Source organism: Phyllobates terribilis, unplaced genomic scaffold, assembly GCF_046119375.1.
Source record: "Phyllobates terribilis strain yellow unplaced genomic scaffold, ASM4611937v1 Scaffold_9__5_contigs__length_417890890, whole genome shotgun sequence".
Classification (NCBI taxonomy): domain Eukaryota; kingdom Metazoa; phylum Chordata; class Amphibia; order Anura; family Dendrobatidae; genus Phyllobates; species Phyllobates terribilis.
In genome coordinates this window covers 156,825,531-156,844,781 of record NW_027362769.1, presented here as the reverse complement: position 1 = coordinate 156,844,781, position 19,251 = coordinate 156,825,531, and the positions used below count along the sequence as shown (strand labels likewise).

The 19,251-nt window shown below is 38.6% G+C and overlaps 1 protein-coding gene across 1 annotated transcript in view; it reads left to right on the top strand.

The window, feature by feature from the left end:
* ARHGAP15 (Rho GTPase activating protein 15) overlaps positions 1-19,251 on the top strand; it is a 1,188,983-nt gene that overhangs the window by 988,815 nt on the left and 180,917 nt on the right. The gene's annotated exons all lie outside the window — the stretch shown is intronic.

Here is a 19,251-nt window from a genome sequence, read left to right as displayed (position 1 = left end):
CTATCCCCTGTATATAATATATATCCTACACCTATCCCCTGTATATAGTATATACCCTACACCTGTCCCCTGTATATAACATATACCCTACACCCATCCCTGTATATAATATATACTCCCGCACCGTCTTCAATAAAATTGTGCTGGAGATCGCGGGATGCGCACTCGATGACTCCGGAGCCATTTTATTGAAATATTCTACCACAAAGTCAACACAGCAGTGCACATGCGCCAGCACTGCTATGTTGATGTATTAGAATAAATGGTGCCAGAGTCAGCGCATGGACAAACCGCGCTATCCGGCGCCATTTTGTTGAAGACACTGTGTGTGAATTTGTCTTCAATAAAATGACTCCGAAGATCACGCTATGCGCATGCGCTGGCTCCAGCGCCACACTCCTCCTCCTGCCTTGTCCTCATGATGCCAGAGATCACAGTATGTCCTCATGGCACCAGATGTAGGCTCTGCCTGCATACTGTGATCTCTGGCGCCACACTCCTCCTCCACCTTCATCCTCCTCCCCGTCACCTCTATTCAAGCTGGATGCGTCCTTCTGACTTCGGCCACACTGCGCAGGTGCTGTACGCAGGTGCAGTCTATACCGGCTTCTGACAGAAGAACGCAGCATTATATTATAAACAGAGCAGTATTGACAGGTGGTGATGCTCATGGACTTCTTAAGAATCCTTGAGGGACGATGAGTCTTTAGAATGGAAATCTTATGACCATGTGTTAATAGGTACGCAGATGCAGCAACGCAGACAATGAGGAGACAGTGGTACTTAACAAACACTATTTATATGTAAGCACATTGTCAAGGGTAACAAGGAGCAATGACAGTACAGTAACATATGGCACAATCAGAACACAGTAATGCAATCAAACAGGATCTCTATACAGTGATATATACAGTGTGTGTATATATATATATATATATATATATATATATATATATATATACACACTATGCTTTATATTTACAGCTAAAGGACTACTATCGTAGATATTGGCTAGTCCTCAGTCCTCAACCTAACGGACGTCATTCTCACTAATGGGCCTGTCACCATTATCTTTCCCTAGGCGGCTCCAAACATCACACAGGCTCTAAAGGGGGCCATCGGTATTTGACGCTAGACCTCAAGTCCCAGATTGATGAGTTACTTATTACACAGTACACATGTCACACTACCATCTTCATTCCCTGACATATGGCCCCCGGCCCACTCTCTGTACCGTATGTTAAGGCTGGAAGTAACACATTCGTATTCACACGAATGTTCCTTTCTGCGGCCTGGTTGTCTTCCTCGGCCCTGGCTCAGCTCATTCGATTCGGATCTCTCAGCTCAGGTGTCTGGTCACTCGGATCTCATCACTCGATACTTCTTCCGGATCTGGGTACTCTGTCCTGAACTCACAGCTGGTCACTTGTAATGGCAGCTGTAAGTCAACTCCACTGCACCGCATATCCGTTCTGCTACAGGTCCGGGCGTCAACTCCCACTCTTCTTTTCCTTCCCAGGCTTTTTATACTGTCACTTGACCCGGTGTCTTCTCCAATACCCTCCCTGGGGGAACATGCACTTCACTCTTGGGTTCCTACTAATATAGTTCTTTTTGCTTTCACTTTCTCTTTCGTCTTTGATCAGCAGATGGTGGCGTTCTCTTACAAACACTGGGCTTAAACACTATTATCTGTGTTTCTTCATCCCCTTACACATGAGTAGCACCATACTGTTCACAATTGTGTCCCTTTTAATATGTTACAAATATACTATTCTGTAACCCAGAGGTTTATGAAATGTTTTTTTCTTGGTCCTCCAAAAATTAATAGTGGCTCAATATTATAGTAGTGATATTCTTGTATATAGGGGCAGTATTATAGGAGTTATATTCCTGTACATAGGGGACAGTATTATAGTAGTTATATTCTTGTACATAGGGGCAGTATTATAGTAGTTATATTCTTATGCATATGGCAGTATTATAATAGTTATATTCTTCTACATAGGGGCAGTATTATAGTAGCTATATTCTTGTACATAGGAGCAGTATTATAGTAGTTATATTCTTGTACATAGGGGGCAGTATTGTAGTAGTTATATTCCTGTACATAGGGGCAGTATTATAGTAGTTATATTCTTGTACATAGGGGCAGTGTTATAGTAGTTATAATCTTATACATAGGGCAGTATTATAATAGTTATATTCTTCTACATAGGGGCAGTATTATAGTAGCTATATTCTTGTACATAGGAGCAGTATTATAGTAGTTATATTCTTGTACATAGGGGGCAGTATTATTGTAGCTATATTCTTGTACATTGTTGGCAGTATTATAGTAGCTACATTCTTGTATATATGGGGCAGTATTATAGTAGTTATATTCCTATATTTATGGGGCAGTATTATAGTAGTAATATTTTTGTACATAGGATCAGTATTATAGTAGTTATATTCTTCTACATAGGGGACAGTATTATAGTAGTTATATTCTTGTACATAGGGGCAGTATTATAGTAGTTGTATTCTTGTATGTAGGGGACAGTATTATAGTACTTATATTTTTGTACGTAGGGGCAGTATTATAGTAGTTATATTCTTGTACATAGGGGACAGTATTATAGTAGTTATATTCTTGTACATAGGAGCAGTATTATAGTAGTTATATTCTTGTATATAGGGGGCAGTATTATAGTAGTTAAATTCTTGTACATAGGGGCAGTATTATAGTAGTTATATTCTTGTACATAGGAGCAGTATTATAGTAGTTATATTGTTGTACATAGAGGCAGTATTATAGTAGTTATATTCTTGTACATAGGAGCAGTATTATAGTAGTTATATTGTTGTACATAGGAGCAGTATTATAGTAGTTATATTCTTGTACATAGGGGCAGTATTATAGTAGTTATATTTTTGTACAATGGAGCAGTATTATAGTAGTTATATTCTTTTACATATGGGGCAGTATTATAGTAGTTATATTCTTGTACATAGGAGCAGTATTATAGTAGTTATATTCTTGTATATAGGGGGCAGTATTATAGTAGTTATATTCTTGTACATAGGGGCAGTATTATAGTAGTTATATTGTTGTACATAGAGGCAGTATTATAGTAGTTATATTGTTGTACATAGGAGCAGTATTATAGTAGTTATATTGTTGTACATAGGAGCAGTATTATAGTAATTATATTCTTGTACATAGGGGCAGTATTATAGTAGTTATATTTTTGTACAATGGAGCAGTATTATAGTAGTTATATTCTTTTACATATGGGGCAGTATTATAGTAGTTATATTCTTGTACATAGGGAGCAGTATTATAGTAGTTATATTCTTGTACATAGGGGGCAGTATTATAGTAGTTATATTCTTGTACATAGGGGGCAGTATTATAGTAGCTATATTCTTTTACATATGGGGCAGTATTATAGTAGTTATATTCTTGTACATAGGAGCAGTATTATAGTAGTTATATTCTTGTACATAGGTGGCAGTATTATAGTAGTTATATTCTTGTACATAGGGGGCAGTATTATAGTAGCTATATTCTTTTACATATGGGGCAGTGTTATAGTAGTTATATTCTTGTACATAGGAGCAGTATTATAGTAGTTATATTTTTGTACATAGGAGCAGTATTGTAGTAGTTATATTCTTGTACATAGGAGCAGTATTATAGTAGTTATATTCATGTACATAGGGGGCAGTATTATAGTAGCTATATTCTTTTACATATGTGGCAGTATTATAGTAGTTATATTCTTGTACATAGGAGCAGTATTATAGTAGTTATATTCTTGTACATAGGGGGCAGTATTATAGTAGTTATATTCTTGTACATAGGGGGCAGTATTATAGTAGCTATATTCTTTTACATATGGGGCAGTATTATAGTAGTTATATTATTGTACATAGGGAGCAGTATTATAGTAGTTATATTCATGTACATAGGGGGCAGTATTATAGTAGCTATATTCTTTTACATATGGGGCAGTATTATAGTAGTTATATTCTTGTACATAGGAGCAGTATTATAGTAGTTATATTCTTGTACATAGGGGGCAGTATTATAGTAGTTATATTCTTGTACATGGGGGGCAGTATTATAGTAGCTATATTCTTTTACATATGGGGCAGTATTATAGTAGTTATAGTCTTGTACATAGGGAGCAGTATTATAGTAGTTATATTCTTGTACATAGGGGGCAGTATTATAGTAGTTATATTCTTGTACATAGGGGGCAGTATTATAGTAGCTATATTCTTTTACATATGGGGCAGTATTATAGTAGTTATATTCTTGTACATAGGAGCAGTATTATAGTAGTTATATTTTTGTACATAGGAGCAGTATTGTAGTAGTTATATTCTTTTACGTATAAGGCGGTTTCATTAATTTTTGCACATAGAAGACACTATTATTATCCTCATCATTCTTGAGTTGTTTATAGAATTATTACGGTTATTATCAATTATAAGTAGACTAGCTCTTTACATAAGTGTCCATAAAATACTTATATACGTACAAAAGACAGATAAATGTTTTTTTTTAACTATCATTTTTCAGAAGTGGTTCCAGCACAGGATCATGGTTAAATATTGCATGTGCGCCTGGTGATGGTCCCCTCTTATCTTTTGCAATGTGTGGTGTATACAGAGAACAATTTGTGTGTTTAATATTGTATGCATGTGTCATATAAAGCTCCTGTATCTTCATTGTGACAGTCAAAGCATAAAATCCCCTTGGAGTCTGCTCCTCCTATAATCTTGTCTTTCAAGTTCAGAGCATGTAAACATGTGAACTGTTATGTCTTATCTCTCCTCGCTTGTCACAGCAGTTCTGTTTAACTCAGGGAATAATTTATTAGGTGCACTATGAGCACTGTGATATATATACAGTGTATGTAAAAAGTCTACACACCTCTGTTAAAACGCCAGGTTTTTGTCATGGTAAAAAAATCATACCAAGAAGAATCATTTCAGAACTTTTTCCACCTTTAAGGCTATGTGCCCACGTTGCATTTATGAAGCAGAAAATTTATGCTGCATAAATGCAAGTCCTCTCCCGGAAAAACGCATGCGGAATTCCGCACGCGTTTATCGCGCATTTTTCGCGCGTTTATCACGCGTTTTCCACATGCGGAATTGCCTTGCGTTTTTTATGCATTGGACTAAGGCAATTCCGCTTGCGGAAACGCAAAATTAAATGACATGCTGCGGATTTTTGAACGCGGCATAAACGCTGCGGAAAAATCCGCAACATGTGCATAGAACTTGCGGAATCCCATTGGGGACCATGGGGTGCGGATATACATGCGTTTTTCAAGCGTTTACGCTGCGGAAATTCCGCAGCATATACGCTTGAAAAATGCTACGTGGGCACACAGCCTTAATGTCACACATAACCTGTATAAATCCACTGGCAAATAAACTGAAATAACTTCGAGGGGGAAAATAAAACTAATATAATGTGGTTTCATAAGTGTGAACGCCCTCTTATAATTGGGGATGTGGTTGTCTTCAGAATAAGCTTAATCTCAGCCCATTTTTAATAACCAGTAAAGGCAAAGCAGACAGCTGGGGGCTGATATTAACAGGCTGGGAAGGCCCATGGATATTAGCCCCTTCCCAGCATAAGACCAGCTCACAACTGTCTGCTTTCCCTTCACTGGTTATTAAAAATACAGGGGACCCCATATAGTTTTTTTTATTTATTTATTTTACACTGTCCCTATGCTAATCACAGCACAATGGTGGTGCCACTCCTGATCCCGCGTTCATACAGGCCGGGTCACGTGTTGCACCAACCAATCACAGCTATGCCAATACTTGGCATGGCTGTGATGGCTCCGGAAGTGCCCACAGCCTATAAACTTGTTGATTGGCTGCACTACAGCCTTTTAACAAACTTTATTCGGTATCGAACCCGAACAGTAAAATGGACTTCTGGGAAAAAGTCAGTGTTCATACTTCGGTACAAGACATAGGTGTCCAGTATGAACCCCGAACTTTACAGTTCAGGTTCGCTCATCAACAAAAGATAACGAACTTTTGATGCAAATGAGCAGAGTCGGCAGAATGCTGGATTTCTGCTCCGTCATTCCCTATGGAGCTGCTGAGAGCTGTGCTTGGCTTTTTCAGCCCCATAGAGAATCAATGGAGCAGAAGTCAGGTATCCGCTTTATTTTGTAACTGGGTAAAAATGCCCGTTCTACCAATCCGTGCCAGTTCCAGTTGTTATCACCTATCCTGAGGATAACTTGTTTTAACCAGACAACCCCTTTAACTTTTATAAAAGAAATGACAAAAAAAATAGCATAAAACCAGAGTATAAAAACTACCGCATATAATATCATCCCGGCAGCCTCAACACTTCTGCAATGGATAAAATGATATAACCATTATAATTCTGTATATTTTATATTTATTACTGGAACATGTGTGAATAAATGGAATTTTAATACGTATTTTCTATTTAGTGCCTTCTTCTACATTAAATCATAAGTTATTTTTTTCCCCTCCCCGCTCGTCTGAAGTTTATGTACATTCCGAGAAATCAGACAAACTAATTCATTAGCTAAGTACTAATTCCATAACTGTATTTTATATTTAAGAGAGATACTTTTAATTAATATTTTTATTGGTGTGTTAGAAATGTTAATCCCCCCGCAGTACTCACTGCAATCTTTGATTTTCTATCTGTCTCTTGCATCGCACTTTCTCTGGATTTTTTTTTTCTCATAAGTTAATTATATTAAAACCAAAGAAATATTTATCAGCCCTTCAATGGAAAACTTCGACGCGAGGACACGGAAAAGCAGATTCTCCGACTGCTGCTGACTACTTAGTTATGTAGCGCTTAAAAACTTTTAATATGTGGATGTATCGAAGGCGTTTGAAATCCTTGTACAGATGGAGAACAACCAAGTTTCTTTTCTTAACTTTTTGCAATTTTATTGTCCCAGAAGAAACGATGTGATCAGGGTCGTAACTTGGATCTTATGGGATTCATTGCAAAGTCTCCAACAAAGCCCCCACTATCGCGGGTCTTTGATAGAATTGGTCTCCTCTTGTTGGCCAAATTACCTTTTGTGCCACCCTAAGCTTTACAGCCCTAGTGCGGTTGCAACAACTGTGCCCACCATAGTTACGTTACTGTATGTCATGATGAGTTTTGCAACATTAGCTTTGCTAAATTTGCAATTGTATCTACCCGTCAGGCAGACTTTAAAACTGCAATTGGCTTCATGGTTACAGGGTGGGGGGCGACAACACTAAGCTGTTTCTCCTGCTTCTTTTCCCAATAGTATTTGTCTTCAGTTACCACTAGGAGGCGATCACTGTATACACAGATCTGTATGCAGGGAGCTCCCCCTAGTGGTGGCTGCAGGCAAAATCTAATCATGTATCTCTATGCAGGGAGCTCCTCCTAGTGGTTACTGCAGGCAAAATATAATTATGTATCTCTGTATGCAGGGAGCTCCCCCTAGTGGTGACTGCAGGCAAAATCTAATTATGCATCTCTGTATGCGGGGAGCTCCCCCTAGTGGTGACTGCAGGCAAAATCTAGTTATGTATCTCTGTATGCAGGGAGCTCCCCCTAGTGGTGACTGAAGGCAAAATATAATTATGTATCTATATATGCAGGGAGCTCCCCCTAGTGGTGACTGAAGGCAATATATAATCATGTGTCTCTGCATGCAGGGAGCTCCCCCTTGTAGTTACTGTAGGCAAAATATAATTATGTATCTCTCCAGGCAGGGAGCTATCCGCAGTTCAAATTTTGAAATTTAGGGGTTGTCCAGAAAAATAAAAAGTTCTTCTGTTTCTGAAAAGATATATAAATAAACTTACTAACAAAGTTCAGTTCCTGTTATTCAACGTCTTTTCTAACTTCTTGTTAATTCTCCCCCCCCAAAAAATAAAGTTTAATAAAAGCTGCAACGTTGTCCCAAATTCAGTGATAATCTAGTGGGGACCACTTTGCAAGTAGAGCACTTTTTCCTGTTCTTTGCATCTATAATTTTCCATTAGTTGCAAAATGTTCAAAGTATTTAGAAAATGATGCAAAGACAGAAAAGGAGACTGGCTTAGCTAATGTGCCAGACAACCTGCCCCCTCTTTTGTCTCCGCATCATTCTGTAAGTATCATGTAGATTTTACACCAATTGCTGCAACCCAGTCCATGTGTCCCAGATAGTTCCCTGCCGCAGCTAGGAGGTGGGCATGCAGAGAGGTAACTAAGATGGGTCCGGATCAGAGACGGCTTGACACAACTAAACTCCTATCTGCAATAGAAGAGCACGGTGCCCCCTTCATTGCTTTCTAACATTGTAGTATCTCCCTGCAAGTTCTCATCACCCATTTAACCCCTTGAGGATATAAACAATTTTCATTTTTGCCGTTTCATTTTTTTTTTCCTCCCCTTCTTCAAAAAGCCAAAACTTTTTGCTTGTTTTTTTTTTCTAGACAAGTTGTAATTTTCATTCACACCACTGATTTTAACCATGTGATATATGGGAAAAAAATCCAAGTGAGGAGAATGGTGAAAAATACGCCATTCTTTTAGCCTTTTTTTTTTTCACACCAATAATTATACGGTGGGCAGATTGGCGTCTGATGGACCCTCAGGCAGGATTGTGCTGTTTGCATGTCATTCAGGGATTGACAGCAGCATTTAAGGTGTTAACATCGCCAATTGGAGCTGTTGTTGGAGGCAGATGCTGGCTGTGTGACACAGCCAACATCTGCTTTTTGTGGAGCGGGCTCTGCTCACTTCATACACCTGTATATAATGTATGAGTACGTCATGAGGTGGAAAGAGGTTATGGACCAGAGCTGGAAGGATCTTAACAAACATGTTTTTTTTTTTAACATTTTTGCCTCTTTGCTTTTTAGCAGTTATAACCCTTTTATTTATTTTTCTTTACTGTTATGGCTAAAGAAGGCTTTTTTTTATGCAGTGCATATTGTATAATGTTTCAATGCTTTTTTAGCAGCTTGTAAAAATTACTTTATTATATATTTCATTAGCCCCAAAAAATAGAAAAAAAAATCTATTTTTAGTTTATTTCTGTTTTATAATTTTACTTTTCATATTTCAACCTAAATAACATGTTATGTTGAATGAATATTGCATTTTATATTTAAAAAATCAGATTTTTTCAAAGTGGGGACTTTTTTCTTTTTTATTACTTTTTTTTATCGAGATGCTCAAGCAAATATTTATTTATTCATTTGTTTAGTTTACATAATTTTCTCAGCAAGAAATCATGTACGATCTACTGAGAAACATTTTTTTTCCTTTATTGAAATCATAGGAGTCACAGTGAAAAATTAACTAAATTGTCACTGGCAGAACTGATCTACATCTGCTAGGACCCAGCACCTTCTGCTATGCTGGTCAGATACTCAGCAATCATGTGATTGCAGTTTCTAATAGAAGCATCAGCATGGCCGATGGTTACTTTTAGTACACAGGGCTCATTGAGAGCTGGGTAGTTAGCAAAAGAGAAGACAGAAGCAGCAATAAACCGCTTCTGTCTTCTTCCCAGGGTTCAGACAGAAAGAGACCCAATCTAGATTGAAGGAACAAAAGCTTTAAAGAGGTGTCCACTACTTTTACATTAATGGCCTATCCTTAGGAGAGACCATCAATGTCTGATCGGTTGGGGTCCGACACCCGGCACCCCCGCCGATCAGCTGTTATCCGTGTCGGTGGTGGCAGTACTTACTTGCCGAGTTGGCCATCTACTTGAAGTGGCCGAGGCTTGGTACTGCTCATCCATCTCCTATTGATTTGTATAGGAGGCGGATGTGTAGTACCCCATGGCAGCCACTACAAGTAGACGGCAAGCTCCACAAGTAAGTACTTCCGGCCGGCGACCACCGCCATTGATAACAGCTGATCGGCGGAGGTGCTGGGTGTAGGACCCCAGCCAATCAGACATTAATGGCCTATCCTAAGGATAGACCATCAATGTAAAAGTAGTGGACAACCTCTTTAAGCCTGCACAATTAATTTACCGTGGAGCGGAATTAAAGCCCTTGACCATCATTAACCTGATAACGATGTTATAAAGATAAACAGGCATGAGACCAACTTGCAATTGGACTGCTCTCTCCATTGGTTGCTTTGATGATACTTCTACCTTTGCACCCATGAAATAAAGGCATTCAGCTGGTGAATGGGATATGAATTTTACTACATTATGTTGTACCTTGTAGGCCTAAGGGTCATGATCACAATTTGGCCGCCATTTCTTCTAAGAAAAAAATTGTAAATATCCAATTCTCAAGACCAGGTTTTTCCCATTTACCAATTAAAACTAATTTTTTTTTTTGAAATTCCAAAATTTAAGAAACTTTTTTTCCCACTTATACGGGTCATTTACAGGATATAAAAGGAAAGGAAATGACAGAATTAGATCTAATCTTGCTTTCCCCGCCATATGTTTACCTTGATTATCCTTCTCTCTCTCAGACAATATCGGGAGGAAGTTCTCCATGTTCCATTTGATCCAACACAGTGATAAATGTTTTCCCATGTGATAAAGAAAAAAAAACCCTTTCAAACAAAATTACTTGCACATTTTTGCAAATTCAGCTGCATCACAAACATCACTTTGGTCTTTTTGAGTAATGACGGTCGCACAAATACTAATGAGAACCTTTCATGATGGTTGGGAATAGACAATATGGTCAGATCCTCGCGAATCCCTACATTGTTGCCATGTGCCAGTTTGTTAATATGTTGCGATAGTTTAAGTTATCATTTGTTTTGTGTTTTAACCTTCTGTTCGAGCATTTTAAATATATCTATGGAAGTTTTCCGGAATTCATGCCAATATCCACAACAGTCCCAACAGTTTCCATATGTTAATCATTATATAACTATATAAGTGTGTTTGAAGAGTTAATAAACCACAAATGAGACCCCTATTGACTCTGGAAATCCTTCTAAAGTGGGGAACTGTCAGCCGCTACCAAATGTCAGATCACGCTGGATTTTAGGATAGAGTTTGAAGCTGCAAGTAAAGCAAGTAATGGGATATGGTTTGCTCAGGGTGTTCCCTACATTGATTGATGGAATCGTAGGGTAAATGGATTATCACCAAAAAAAAGAAAACTACGAAAAAAAGTTTTGAATTTCTATGGACAGTTTCAAAAATAAAAGGGTGTCCAAGCCACAGAGGTTGGCCACGTGGCAGTTGTTGAGCCACATGAGTTGCCCAATTTCCCCCTTTCTATTTCCACATAGAAGAAGATACACAACTTGCCCCTTTCATAGGCATTTGGAAATTAACTAAAAAAAAGGTGCCTAAGAATTATTCCACCCTTTATTCCTAAAAAGCAAAAGAAGAGTACAAACCACTAAATGGACCTGCTGCACTAATATGATGGGCTCTAGTGACATGAAACAGTACCAAGAGACCAACTGTCATAAAATCCAGGACGGTCTGTATGTTTGAAACTTTTTATCAATATTTCTTAAGAAAATGAAGCCATTTTTGGAGCTGCATAGGATTTTGTGATCAGCTTTCGATAAGAGAGGTAGCTAGCCTATAATCGCTGACCCCTTTTTTCAACAATCTCCAACACTTTAAAGGAGTTTTTCAGTTTCAAAAAACTCTTGTCCCTCGGGGGCGGTTTGCTTAAAAAAAAAAAAAATTATATATACTATATATGTTTTATTCACCCTTCCTGGGTCCAGTGCTGAGTCTCTGTCTGATATTGTCTGCAGTGCTAATGACATGTCGATAGTACGATGGGCAATCAGAGAGCTCAGTGGCTTTGAGCGGCTCGTGGCCGCTGCGCTTTCGATGTGATATCAGCCGGGAGCAGAGGCGGAGATTCAAAGCTGGATATGTGGATATGGGAAAACCACAGTTTGTCTTCTTTCAAACAAACTACAGCCTGGGGACAGGGTTTTTCGGAAACCATAAAACCCCTTTAATCAATAAAACCATGGAAAATAGTCAAAAGACAAACACCCCCTTGAAACATTTGCCTGTACAGGAGTTTCTGGTTTGTCTATTTACCCTGGTCATTTTCCAAGGCTTATTAAAGGACTAGGCATTGATTTATAGTGTAGCTACCTCTCCTAGGTGGCACTTGCAAAATTAATATCCTTTGGAGATCACACTTTTCTCCCATAAAGCATTACCATTAAAGCTTCATATTGGAATTTTCTCTTTAAGAAGAGCCATTTATTGGTAAAATGTTTTGGAAGTCTGTGATTTTTGGAGACGTTGTCTAGAAAAGAGTCAAAAAAGCAGGTTGGCAGCCAACACCAAGAGGAACAGTACTACATAACAAAAAAACTGTAAGAACTGTATTATGAATGGCGCAAGTTGGTGGGGGTGCACTTTTACAGACTTTCCATTGGATGCAATGAACTTCAAGCAATCACTTTGAGTAGTCTACTTTTTTTCTAGATCCCTTAACTTTCTCTTCAATCATCTATTATATTTAGAAATGAGCGGATATGAAAAACTTCAAATCAGCCAAATTGCGCAGATTTTCATGGGAAATTCAATTTCTGGCAAAGTTATTCTCTGCAAATTGAATGTTCCTTATTATGCTCTGGGGTCTTTTCTAGACCCCACAGCTTAATAAACATTACTCATACTTACCTTACCGTTTTCCTCTCCTGCTAATCCTCTCTTCACCATCCCCCATCCAGTCCTTGGTGCGTTTTCTTGTCACCGGCGCTCAGAACTTAATTTCCAGGCCTCTGCATGCTGGGCTGGGTCTTCCAGCTCTGATTATGCCCTGGAAGTTTCTGCGTTAGCATATGTAAGGTCACAAAATCATCACATCACTACATGTACATATGTGTCGAAACGTCCCGAGACTCATTAGAGCCAGAAGTCCCAAGTCTAGCTTGAAGAAACTCAGGGAATCAACGCTCTAAGAATTGGACAGATGACGGGGAGGAGTGAAAAGGCCTGAGAAAGTGAATGGTAAGGTGAATATAAGTATTTCTTTTTTTACTTTTTGATGGCCTTTTACGGTTCGAGATGGCCACCATGTTGCTGAATCCATGCGGAAGTGAATTATATAATGCGGATATTTGTAGTATTCAAGTAGAATTCAATTCCACATAAGTTTTTTCGCTTTTCTCTAGTTATAATATAAGGATTATAAGTCTTCATTTACTAAGTAATTTGTTAAGGATATCAGTGGGAATTATCCTGCAGTGACCACCAACTCTTACCATACAGTGAATGTCAAGAAGATTGGAACGTCTTGTATTGGTTGGTTCCCAGCAATGTCCATTATAGTTAATATGCTATTTACACTGGTACTTACAATGTCATGAAGAATTATAATAATCCAACCATGGAAGTGAACAATGATGAAGCATTTAATAATAAGGAATAACAAAAGGATGGAAAAATATGTTTTCAGGGTAATACTCCTATAGGCATCTGTTTGACACGACTGTATGTAGTCAACGATAAAGTAATTAAAAGCAGATATATTATTTATTCAGAACTGTACCCTGTGGCTGGAAGACGACTCCTGGAATTCAGCCAGAGGCAAAAAAAAGTATAACTATGTTGAATGAAAATAAAACTATCTTCATATCATCAACTAACAAACCATTAGAAGCATTTTGTAGTAAGGCATAAGCTCAAAATATATGACTATATCTTTTTTTTTAATGTTTCGATGAATCAGTAAAAAAGAAAAACACTAGAGTTGGTTCGAATCGATTTGGAGGAATCCCGTCCATAGATTGGCTGCTGAACCGAAGTCCTGAGAATTGCCTTCTATCTCCAAACAATAGTGTTGTTTCCTTTGATTAGCCGGCCTGGCCGGGTATCATTGTTGTGTCATGGCATACATGTTATGTTTCAACAGGCCGGCTAATCAAAAGAAGAGCCATACCATAAGATAAGAGGTGGTTCTAAGGCCTCTCATCCAGCGGGCACAGATTGCCGACATGGCTGCTAGAACAGGTCGCGTAAATCAATTCACACCAACTCTAAGAAACACATTAAAAAAACAGCCGTATACAAAATATTTCAAGATTATATGGTTTGATATTTTAAATATTACTAATTTTCATCTATAGTCTTCAATAAGCCTCCAGTCTGTCACATTTTCTGAATTTTACAATTGATATAATTATGGTCAACATTGGAATTTCCACAAGTTTTCTCTGAACTAATAAATTATGGCCTAATTTTATTTTTAAGAGGACAAGGATCTTTGATCTTCTCAAGCATCGAGGTCTATGGTAAAAGCCCAAAATATCAGGGCCTACAACGCCAACATAAAGGCGTTATCTCTCCAGGTTTTCATAATTGATGGTCAATCCTTAGGATTTGCTATTAATATTAAATAGTTGGCGGAATAACTCTAGGCATCCTTAAATGCCAAAATGCTAAATTTCGTAATTCCATGTGCATGAATCCAGCAAAATGTCATCCAGACAGGTGCCCTTTTGCTGGATTATTTTGAGGGCCACACAAGGGTTAAAACAAAACAATAAAACATTATACTCATCTGTTTTTGGCCTGCCCTTAACCAGTTCTGCAGACGTAGCTCCCTACTTGGTCTTCTGGCATCCGTTCTTTGGAAGTTCTGACCTTTGGTTGTTGGGTCTTCTGGTACTAACTTGGCCTCATGTGGTCAATGATGGTGCATTGCACCCCATGTAAGTGTGTGAGACCCAGCCAGAAGATCTGAAGTGAAAAACGGAAGACCAGGCAGGAAGATGAGGCACCAGGACAGCTCAGAAGCAGATCAAGGACCGGGGAGTATAATATCTTATTGCTTTTAACATCTATCCTCCCCTCTCTTTTTATGCCTTGGGTTCTGTTGAGACTTCAGAGCAGATTTTCGATTTGTGAGAAATTAATTTGGTATGAATCTTTTGTCAGATTTGGACAAATCAAACTTGAAACAAATTTTAAAAAATTGAAAAATTGAAAAATTTGCTACTCTGTAGGAGAAAACTAGCAATAGCCCTTAAGGTTGCCCAAAATATGGAAACTAGTATAACACATAATAACTGGCGGCCCCAAAGCTTCGAGTTACAGCTTGGTTCACAGGATTCCAGACTCTATGATTTAGCTGTTTTTTTTACATAAAGACGTGTATCTGACTGCAGTCATCACATGAGTGACAGACCGTGTCCATCTCCAACCCAATAAACGCATTGATCACGTCGCACATCATTCTGCTCTTCCCCCCATTACGACATAGCTACTTTTACATTTTCGAAATGTGTTTCAAGCAATAAATTGTACAACATTTTTTAGAACATGTGTTCAGCTATTTCTGTAGGAACGGAGCTCTTAACAAAACATAAGCCCTCTGCATGAGATCCTAGCTGCAAAGTGCTTAAAAGATAAAGTAAGAATTGGTGTCATGGGAAGAACGCCAGCTGTAGAGTACACAGGTCCATTATAAAAAGTATGGTAGTGGGAGAGGAGAAAATGATTTAATCAGGAGTAAAACCAATTTTATTATAGGGGCACACAGGGGGTGTGGCACCACGGCGAGAGGGACATTTCCAAATATCTGACACATTTTAACAATGCAAAGCCTTCGTTCTTTAAAGTGACAGTAAAGCCACCAGGTTCTTTGTCTATTCGTGTCATTGTTTCCTGGTGACTGGTACGTTCTTGTACGCTTGTGTCTTATGTTCGGAGAGTTAAAAAGAACAGGGGGGAGCAGAAGGGAGCTGGTAATTGATCATGTCTAAACAATCGACTTGATTGCATTTAACGGGAGGTCACTTGATGACCACAGCTCGTGCTGACACGCACATGAAGTCTATGGAGATGCTACTGTGGGAAGTTTGGCCCCCTCCGTCGACGTCTAAGTCAATGTCTTTATTGACGTCAGTTGCGGAATTTGTCACACAATGCAGCTGATGATCAATGAGAAGAAGTTGCTTTAATGCAGTTTTGATGGGATACTCTCCAATTCAAAACCCCAACAAAAGAAAATTGGATTTGATTTTGCCCTGACAGGCTTAAGTATTTGTCCCGGGAAGTTTTCTTACATTCGGTTGTTACTTTTTTTATGACGGTCTATCCGTGACCACTGTTCTATCGGCCAGATGTTTAAGTTCTTGAATGCTGAATAAAAAAGTGGTGCTGTGCAGAGGGACAGGAACTTTGTATTCAGGGTTGTACTTTCTATATGCCTTTGGCAGATTTTGGAAAGAGAGGACAAAAATTAATTTTAAAGGGGCAGATCTGGGCAACCTAATGAACAAGAGTCAGACCACCAGATGTCATACTGACTCTCTAGACCTATGAATGCAGGTGAAGGTGTGATTCTTTCTGTAATGCTAGTTTTTGAATTGAATACATTTTTACACATTAACCATTGTGCACTTCAATTTTGGTGGAAAATTACATTTTGGAAAAACTTTGACGTGTTTTATTGCATCTGGTTGTAGTCCTATTTATCATGTATTTAAGAGGCTCAGTTGACAAGGGGAATTGTCTTGGATAAAAATTTGTGTGAATTAGAGGAAAGGGTTGTGGATTAAATTGCAACATTACGCACAGAATTTTAGGTGCAAAAAAGTGGAGCAAAATAAGCCAAGCCAAAAGGTGGTGTAAAGTTAGACAAAAGGAAATTTTGTATAAGCTACAATGATAACTTTAACTACATTAAAATTATTAGTAACGGGATTAGTAAATTTGCAATTTTAGAGGTGGCATAAATAAACCTCCTCTACTGTCCAGTCTTCAGGATTAACGGTCTTTCTTTTCCCAACACTTATTATTACACTTAGGGCAATCATTCAAACTCTTTAATAATTTAAGAAAAGATCCCAAAACTACAAATTGGTCCAAACATGCAAAACTTGTAACATCTTAAAGGGGTTGTTAAAAACTATGTTAAATTAGGAGTATGCTACATTAAATTTTTGCGAGAAATATTATAAGATGATAAACCAACCATTACTTAGCTATCGAATCCAGCACCGATACAGCATCACCCAATCTACATTGGTATTTGTGTACATTTTCTGCAACCAATCACTGGCCTCAGTTATGATGATGGGATGCATGTCATGTGACCACTGAGGCCAGTGATTGGCTCCAGCAACCATGGTACATCGGATACATCATCACTGCATGAGCAGTGACGACCGTCCGGGACCACCGGAGCTTCCGCACTGAAGCTGACAGGTAAGTAATAATTGGTTTTATATCATTTCCTGCAGATAGTTCATTATATTACACTCTGGGACAATCCCTTTAAGAACTAGGACCAACACAAAACATCTTCTTTGAGCTTATATGTTCTCTTAATCCTGGGGTTTGTGACAGGGAATGGAGAGGTAGCAGTCAAACTTGGGTCCCATAATTTTAAATCTAGTGTACATGCAACTTTTTAGAATTTGTAAATGGATCTTAACATTGCAAATAAAGAGGAATTCTTTAAATTGATACTTTGTAAACCTTGAAGACTCGTGAATTTACTAAAAAGTGCTAATCGGTCTCTCGTTTATCCTATCACATGCTTCTGATGGGGATGATCGAACCTGATTTAATTCGCCAGATTCGCTCGAATTTGATCAGGAAATTTGATTCACAACGAATGTATTCGACGAGAATCAAACTGCTAGTCAAAGCTGATTGTGAGGTTATGAGGCCTCTCTAGAACACAGAACCCAATAGATAGAAGAGCAAGGAAATCCATCCCTTTACTATTGCTGCACGCAGGCAGTGTGATCTATGCACCTGCTGGGGAGTTAGCTGGATTATTTGTTCTTTTTGACAATAAATGGTATGGTTAAAAAATAAATAAATTATACTCACTTCACCCTTCACTTATCTCGGCACCGGAGCACTACGCCCAATCCTTCGTTGGTTCGCTTTCCCCCGCCAGCTCCAGTCTTCTCTCATGTCTTCCATCTTCTTCACTCTTTGGCACTCACTAGGTGTTACATAACATGAATGCGTCGCATCTTAGTTCACTTCCACTGGCCTAACTGGAGCCAGAGTTGGGATGTGAGCCAGCGGAGGACCAGGTGGGGAGCTGCAGCACCAGAGCAGGAGTAGGGTGAGGTAATGCTTTTTTTTTAATAATGTTTTTTTTTTCAAACTCTTATCCGGCTCTAAAAACAATCAAGCAAAGTTGTAGCCAGCGAAAAAAAAAAAATTCTGGTTCAACCAATTTTGAATTTCTTTAATGAAAATTTGAAGCAAATCGGATCAATTGTCTCTTCTCCAGATTCTGTTCTACCTGAACTTTTTTTTTTTTTCCTAAGCTTTGTATCTCAGCGTTACCGGCACTTCCACCCAACTTAATTAAATATAAGTATTCATTTCCCACCGTAACACTTACAAAAAAGTTGTCACTGAGTAGCGAGTTGCGTGCGCCATCGTGTAATTACCGCACGTTTGATGTTTTAGCAAATACAACCTGATAACACCGAGCAATGGAGGATAATTATTTCATTCTTCCTAATTAAATATTGTATTTAAGTTCTCTCTTTTCTAATTTCGCAAAAAGATTCTCGGTTCAGGTTAGCTTCAAACAAAACGTTCTCCTGTGTGTAACCGGCGACGGCTGGAAGAAGAGTCGTGGTTTTTTTTTTGTGTCTGGCACGTTATCATTCCTGACAGATTTACACAGCCTAGGTAGACCAACAGGGGTCCGCCTAGCATTGTTGCTCCCGCCGTCTACCTTGCTGAGTTGAAAACGGAAACATTATTGAAATCATTAAAAAGAGGATTTGCACCCCCTCCTCTGCCTCCTCCTCCGCCTTCCCCTCTCGTGCATTTTCCTAGTTGATGTTGCTGTCAGCCACAAACAAATGTGACAATGCCTTTACCTATAATTCCCCAGCACATTGCACGGCCAGCATATGTAACGTAATAGCTTATTTTCTATTGCCGCACTTAGCATATGTCTCATGTTGGCTCCGTTAGGCCTTAGGTCGGTCCCTTGAGTTGCTCAGCATTGGCAACTCAGCCCCTCGGCCTCCCGAATAAAGAGCAAATAGCTTTGAATCATGTCGAGCTGTAATTCTAATTTCTATGCCGGTGCATTATGGGAATAAATGTATCTGACATGTTATGTCAATGCCATGTCTCTTTGTATCTCCTGTAATTTTTTTTTTTTTTTCGCTAGCTGCATTCCTACAGATGGTATTTCATTGAATACGTTTCTTTTCTAGCGTTGGAAAAAAAAAAAAAAAAAAAACAAGCACCGCACCAAACCTCTAGGTGCAGAAGGCTGTTAACGGTTGCTGATGAT